The sequence below is a fragment of the Neofelis nebulosa genome, chromosome 2, assembly GCF_028018385.1.
Source record: "Neofelis nebulosa isolate mNeoNeb1 chromosome 2, mNeoNeb1.pri, whole genome shotgun sequence".
In the NCBI taxonomy this organism is placed as follows: domain Eukaryota; kingdom Metazoa; phylum Chordata; class Mammalia; order Carnivora; family Felidae; genus Neofelis; species Neofelis nebulosa.
The window spans coordinates 165,638,963-165,647,160 of NC_080783.1; positions in this window are offsets into that span (position 1 = coordinate 165,638,963).

Here is an 8,198-nt window from a genome sequence, read left to right on the forward strand (position 1 = left end):
CAGATAGAGAGGGAGACACAGAATCTGAAGCAGGCTCCAGTCTCTGAGCTGTCAGTACAGAGCCCAACCCAGGGCTCAAACTGTAAGATCGTGATCTGAGTTGAATGAAGTTAGACGCTTAACCGACTGAGCCACCCAGGCGCCCCACAACTGGACTGTTTTTAACTTATGTGACTTGTAAAATTAATTTGAATTCCTTTTGCTGCTCGTTGTTAGAAAGGTTAGAATCAGGTTTGTGTCTCAGTTATTGGAAATATTTAAGATGTGGTAAACGTCTATTATGGACTCATTGCTCATTCTATTTTATGTTCCTACCCTACCTCTCTGCCATCTTCTTTTTATTTCTTTTAATTTTAATTATTCCTTATTTAAAATAACTTAATAAACTGCCTTAAAATACTTTTTAAAAACAACCTATTTCTTTCTTTCCAATCTTTATATTTTTTCTTGCTTATTTTTTTTTAATATTTTAATGTTTATTCATTTTTGAGAGACAGAATGTGAATGGGGGAGGGGCAAAGAGAGAAGGAGACAGAATCCGTAGCAAGCTCTAGGCTCTGAGCTGTCAGCACAGAGCCTGACATAGAGCTTGAACCCACAAACTGAGAGATCATGACCTGAGCCGAAGTTGGATGCTTAACCAACTAAGCCACCCAGGTGCCCCTTTTCTTGCTTTATTATGCTGGATAGAACCACCAGTATAAGGCTAAAGTAATATGAAACATTCTTATTTACAGCCTCAGAGTGGTGGCTTTCAACAGGATTTTCTTTTGTTTGTTTGTTTTGGTAAATACTCTTTATCAGCTTAAGGATGTTCCCTTCTATTTCAGGTTTCCTGAGAGTTTTTATTATAAATGGATATTGACTGTTATCAAATGATTTTTCTGTGTCTATCAACCTATGATGTATCTTCTATATTATGTTGATGTGATGAATTCCATTGATTGTACAAATTTGCATTATTGGAAGTAAACTCATTATTGGAAATATTTCGAATATTGCATTATTGGCTGGTTTTACTATTCTTTTTATAAATTCCTGGATTTGGTGTCACAATATTTTATTTAGGATTTTTTTTTTTAATTTTTTTTTTTTTTAATTTTTTTCAACGTTTTTTATTTATTTTTGGGACAGAGAGAGACAGAGCATGAACGGGGGAGGGGCAGAGAGAGAGGGAGACACAGAATCGGAAACAGGCTCCAGGCTCCGAGCCATCAGCCCAGAGCCCGACGCGGGGCTCGAACTCACGGACCGCGAGATCGTGACCTGGCTGAAGTCGGACGCTTAACCGACTGCGCCACCCAGGCGCCCCTTATTTAGGATTTTTATATCTAGATCAATAAAAAAGATTGACTTAAGGGTTTTTTGTTTGTTTGTTTGTTTGTTTGTTTATCAAGCTCTTGTCAGATTTTGTTATTAAAGTTATACAAATCTTACCTAAAAAAAGTTGGGAAGTGTTCTTTTTTCCTCCATATTCTAGAAAAGCTTGTGTGACATGCATTATTTCTTCCTTTACATATTTTGAAAAACTCATTGGTGATGCTATTTGAACTTGAAGTTTCCTCTACAGAAAGGTTAAAAATTTCTTTGCCATTTATAGAATTCCTTGATTTTGTATTTCTTCCATTACTTTTGGTAAGTTTTATTTTCCTAGAAATTTGTCTATTGTATTAAAATTTTCAAATTTACTGATATGAATTTGTTCATAATGCATCTCTGTGATCTTTTTAATATCCCCTTTTTCATGCTTTCTCATTTTTTATAGCATCTCACCTTTTGTCTTGACAACTAATACCTGATATTTACCAATATTATTATTTTTTCAAAGAAACTATATTTTTACTCTATTGATTTTTTAATTATATACTTGTTTTCCATTTCAGTATTTTCTGCTTTTATTATTTATTTTCTTTCTCTGGCTTATTGTGATTTCAGTTTGTTGGCATTTTTCTAACATCTTGTAATGACTGCTTAGACCATTGGTCTGTTCTTTGTATGATTTCAATCTTCTGGATTTTGTTTGAGATGCTCAGGGTCACATCCCTAAGCCAGGGTGATCACCCAAGTTATGGCCATTGCACAATGCCTGGGTGGCTCAGCTGGTTGAGTGTCTGACTCTTGATTTTGGCTGAAGTCATGACCTCACAGCTTCTGGGATCCTGCCCCCCACCAGGGCTTTGAACTGACAGCACAGAGCCTGCTTGGGATTCTCTTTCTCCCTCTTTCTCTGCCCCTCTCCTGCTTACATGCCCCCCTCTTTCAAAATAAATAAATGAACATTTAAAAACCCTGATCCTTCTTCATAATGCTAAGATTACAATTGCTCAGTGTCCACAAGAATAGTCTGCAATTTACCCTGGGTTTTGAATACCACCTTTTGAGAGTAACTAAGCTGTTTTTCATCTCCTTTCCTACCAGGAATGCAGAATGGCTCCTCCCAGTTCTTCCAAAGAGTTATCTTCTTTTGTAGCAGCTATTACTAAAGCTGGCCCTGATAGGAACAATTTTGTTTACAATTCTACATTCCTCAGTCAGGCTAGAAATGAAAGCAGCTCCTGCTACACAAAAACCATATACAACTGCTAAAGTGAATGAGAGAAACAAACAAAATATATTGTTTGTCTGGTCTTAAGATTATATTGTCATATTTACCTTCTAGGTCAAGGTCCGAAGATTCATCTTATGAAACAGTAATATAAAACTTCTAAAAACATGATAATTCCCAATGCTGGCAAGAATGTAATGAAACTGGTCCTCTCCTATATTTCTGGAAGAATTATAAATAGGCATACCCTTCATTAAAATAAGTTGACAGCAGGTATCAACTTTTCAAAGGCTATTCTTGTGAAGACTGAGCAATTATAATCTGAGCATTTTGAAGAAGGATCAGTTTTTTTTATTTCAATATTCATTTATTTTGAGAGAGAGAGAGAGCGAAAGCGACTGAGCAGGCATGTGAGCAGGAGAGGGACAGAGAAAGAAGAGGAAGGAGAATCCCAAGCAGGTTCTGTATTTCCTTCTGGGAATAATTTGCAAAAATGTATCAAGAGAAATAAGAAAATTAATAACCCTTTTATTCAGTAATTCCACTGTTAAGTAATCTAGTCTTTAAAAAATTTGCCATATGAGGGGCACCTGGGTGGTTCAGTCAGTTAAGCGTAGGACTTCAGCTCAGGTCATGATCTCATGGTTCATGGGTTCGAGCCCCACATTGGACTCTGTACTGACAGCCCAGAGCTCGGAGCCTGCTTCATACTCTGTGTCTCCCTCTCTCTCTCTCTTTCTGCTCCTCCCCTGCCTGCACTCTGTCTCTCAAAAATAAATAAACATTAAAAAAATTACCAAATAAGTTTATTATAGTAGAATATTAGTGATAACCTAAATTTTCAATAAAAGAAATGATTGAGAAAATTATAATACATTTATAAAAATTTAATGTTATGCAGCCATTGATAATGACTATGAAGATAACCTAGCAACTTAGGAAAATGCAGATGATACTAATGTAAAGTATAGCATACAATTTACAAAGACCACATGCATATTCTGATTATAAATATGTACACATAAGTATATGAAGAGAAGACCAGAAAGAAATGTGTCAGAATAATAGTGATGTTTTGTCAGTATTATGTGTCATTGTTTTCCCTTTATTTGAATTTTGATTTTGTTTTCAACGTTACTGTGATACTTCTTTAAGAAAAATACGTACGTTTTCAAAGGAAAGAAAAAAATTCAGACATTTAAATTTATTTTTAGGTAACAGTTCTATAAATGGAATGCAATACATTAGATTATTAAAAATATCATTTTCTAAATCCTACATAAAAAAACTTTTAATCTGGAAGTTTCCTATGGGATTTTTATTGAAGATTATGATGTTATGTTGTATATCATTCTACCACTATACTTCTCATCTGGAAAAATGTCTGCCTGAGAAGAGAATCAGACATAAACTAATAAGTTCCACAGAAGACTTCACTAAAGACTTATAAAATAAAAATCAATTTCTATTAAAAAATTTACAATTTGAATGCACCTGGGTGGCTCAGTAAGTTGAGCATCAATTCTTGATATCAGTTCAGAGTCATGGGATCAAGCCCCACATCAGGTTCCTCACTGAGTATGGAGCCTGCTAGGGATTCTCTCTCTCTCATTCTCTCTCTCTCTCTCTCTCTCTCTCTCCCTCCCTCCCTCCCTCCCTCCCTCCACCCTTCTCCCCCACTTGTGCTCTCTCTCTCTAACATAAAAAAATTTAAAATATCACAAGTTGAAATACATACTATTAATCATGTCTTATACATCTTCAAACTTTTGACTCAGCACTCTAAAACTATAAGCTATAAAATTATATTCTAAATTTTAAAATATTAAAATACTTTTAACATATTACTAAAATAGAGGTTTTAAAAATGGGATCAGTCATAAATTTAAAGAAAAGTGATTAGTAACTTACATTTTTCCTTTGTTTAAAATAATCTCAAAATTAAATGTACTCAAATACATTCTTTTGGAAGAGAGAGAGAGTGCACAGCAGGGGAAAGGGATAGAGGGAGATAAAGAGAATCCCAACCAGGCTCCACACTCAGCATGGATCCCTATGCAAGGCTTGATCCCAAGACCCTGGGATCATGACGAACCAAAATCAAGAGTCCGAGTGATGCTTAACTGACTGAGCCACCCAGGTGCCCCTGTATTTATATACATTTTAAAGCAACTGTAATGAGCGGCACCTGGGTGGCTCAGCGGTAGACCGACTTCAACTCAGGTCATGATTTCACAGCTCATGAGTTCGAGACCCTGCATCAGGCTCTGTGCTGACAGCTCACAGCCTGGAGCCTGCTTCGGATTCTGTGTCTCCCTCTCTCTCTGTTCCTCCCCTGCTCATACTCTGTCTCTCCCTCTCTCAAAAATAATTAAACATTAAAGTAACTGTAATGAAAACTCCTAGTAAATCAACAATATGTGGAAACATCTTTAACTTAATAAAAGTCATCTATTACAAACTAGCAGGATACATTAACTGTAGAAGCATTCTAATAAAATCTAAGTCAGGAATACTATTACCATTAGTAGTTAATATTGCCTGACTGTGCTAGGAAATACAATAAAGAATGTTGAAAGAGGGGTGCCTGAGTGGCTCAACTGGTTAAACGTCCAACTCTTGATCTTGGCTAGGTCATGATCGTGAGATCGAGCCCCCCATCACACTCTGCAGGAAGGAGAGTACTTGTCCTATCAGATATCAAAACATACAACAAATCCATAGTAATTAAAACTGTACAGTATTCAATGATTGATAAACAAATGAATAGGGGAGCTAAATAGTTGGTCCTGAGATAGATCCATGCATGTATGATAGGTTAATATAAAAGTGGTATTTGAAATCAGTGGGAAAAGTTCTTATCTCTTGAGAAAAAAATGATGTCAGATTTCTATCTCCCATAAAACACAAAAATGGAATAGGGGCTTTCTTACATATGACAAACTCTAGAAGTCAATGACCAGAAAAAGGACAAAGATTTGAGTGTGTAAAAAGCAACACTTCCATAAAAGAAAAACACTACAAACGAGTTAAAATCCACATAGTATGATAGAAAATATTTGTAGAATATAACAAACCAGCAGTTAATATCCCAAATATATAAAAAGCCCCTATGAATCAATGAATAAAAACCAAAATTAACTAATAGATAAACTGGCAAAAATATAACATATACTTCATAGGATTAAAAAAGTAAAGATGTCTAATAAAAATATGGAAATGATTTTTAATAATGGTAATAATACAAAAATCATAATTAATATACCAGTAGGGGTTGTTCTTCACTTGGAAGTTTAGAAAAAAAAAGAACTAAAAATGTTCAGTGTTGGTGAAGATGGGAAGAAGTTGGCACTCTTCTTTACTAACGATGGGGTGTGTATTTGTACAATATTTTGGTGGACAGTCACAAACTATCTAGTAAAATTTGGTTTTTTTCTTTTACTTTATTTTTCATGGAGATATAACATATATGTTCTCAAGCATATAAAGTGCACTAATATTACTTATGCAATTCACTGATTTTTTACACATGTATAATATCACATAATTACCACCAGCATTAAGATATGGTAATTCCTGTCATCACAGATTAGTTTCACCTATTCTTGAATTTCATGTAAAAGAAATCATATAGTTAGTATTCATTTGTGTCTGATTTCTTTCAAATACATGTCTGAAAAATTCATCCATATAGCTGAGTGTATCAGTAGTTCAAATTCTTTGTCAATTTCCAGGTGATAAACATTTAGATTATTTCTAATTCAAGGTTGATAGGAATAAAGCTATTGTGAATGTTCTTGCATATGTCTTTTGGTGGGCATATATCCTCATGCTGCATGATTGCTGTGTCATAGAGGTGGAAGATCTTTAGCTTTAATGGATATTCCCAAACCATTTTCCAAAGTGTTGTATTAATTTATATTCTCACAAACAAGATATGAGAGTTCCACTTGCACCATATGCTTCCCAACATTTGTTATTGCCAGTCTTTTAATTTCAGCCATTCTCATGAGGATGTGATGGTATCTCCTTGTGGCTTTAATTTGCATTTCCCAGGTAGGTAATGATGTTAAGCACCATTTCATATGCATAATTGGTCATTTGCATACCCATTTTTTGTGAAGCACTTCTTTCTAATAAAATGTGAAATGCACATACATGAATGAACCCAGTCCTTCCACTTCCAGAAGTCTATTCTCCAAAAATATTCACCCTATTTCTGCAAGAAATTTGTATATTGAAGCATTGCTTATCATACCAAAACACTGGAAATAATGACACACTTTGTTTAGGGAAACAGAAGAAACTGGGTAGCTATCTCTAACTAAAACTAAAGCTATTTCTGAATCAGAAATTGTTTCAAGACAAGAATATTTTGTTAGTTGAATCTTTAATATATCCGAGGGCACTGGGGTGGCTCAGTCCATTAAGCGTCTAACTTCAGCTCAGGTCATGATCTCATGGGTCCATGGGTTTGAGCTTCATGTCTGGCTCTGTGCTGACAGCTCAGAGCGTGGAGCCTGCTTCAAATTCTATGTCTCCCTCTCTCTCTCCCTCTCTCTCTTCCCTTCCCCTGTTCGCACTCTGTCTCTCTCAAAAATAAACATTAAAAATTATTTTAATATATCCACATGCTTTTTGCTTCTATTTTAAGGAGAAAAGCCATACTAATAATGAGCAGGAAAATCTACTACACATGCTCAAACTTTTTATTCTAATCCTGGGTCTTCCTTCTGAGAATAGTCCAGCGCCTGACCTGGGTGGCTCCTCTCTTTGCCCTCACAGCACTCTCTGCTCCCCATGATCATTACTCTTACATTAATTGCTCTCCCCTACCCATACTATACACCTCTTTTAGGTAGGGATAAAAGCTGATTCATTTTGATATCATATCCTCCAGCACCTAGCACAATGCCATGATGGACACTAAATACATATCTGTTGAATAGAACTAAATCTGAGAATAACAAAAATAGCAAAAGCCTGGACAAATAGCCAATCTCAAAATTACTGGTTTGTAGACTGCTATTGATTGAAATTATAGGTCATTTTGCAATGAACTTGTCACATAGTCAACTAGCTTCCATGATTTTTAATATATAATTTTTAATCCTCCTTGCCTTGCTGTTTAGTACAGGAATGAGGATGTGACCCATATCTGAGACAACCAGTTATAGAATATCTCCATGGCTGGGATGCCTGGGTGGCTCAGTCAGTAAAGCATCTGACTCTTGATCTCAGGGTTGTGAGTTCCAGCCTTACATTGGGTGTGGAGTCCACTGAAATTAATAATAATAATAATAATAATAATAATAGTATTACTAATACTACTACTAATAATAATAATATCTCTGTGGCCATCCATAGTGCTATGACATAAGATGACCTTGTTAGAGCAAAGCTCAGGACCCTTGTGGAAGAGACTTGCTCTCACTCTGATGTGAACAAAAAGGCATGTAGCCCTGGTTACAGGAAATGGTCATCTAGCAACCATCCAGGCAAACAGCCTGAGAACAAAGACTAAAACCAAAATAGAAGAGAAATATAACCAGGTCCTTGATCAAATGCTTGTTGTCTACATTACCAGTGGAATTTTTCATTTTGTGAGCCAATACATTTCCTTTCTCACTTAAGCCACTTTGGGTTATATTTT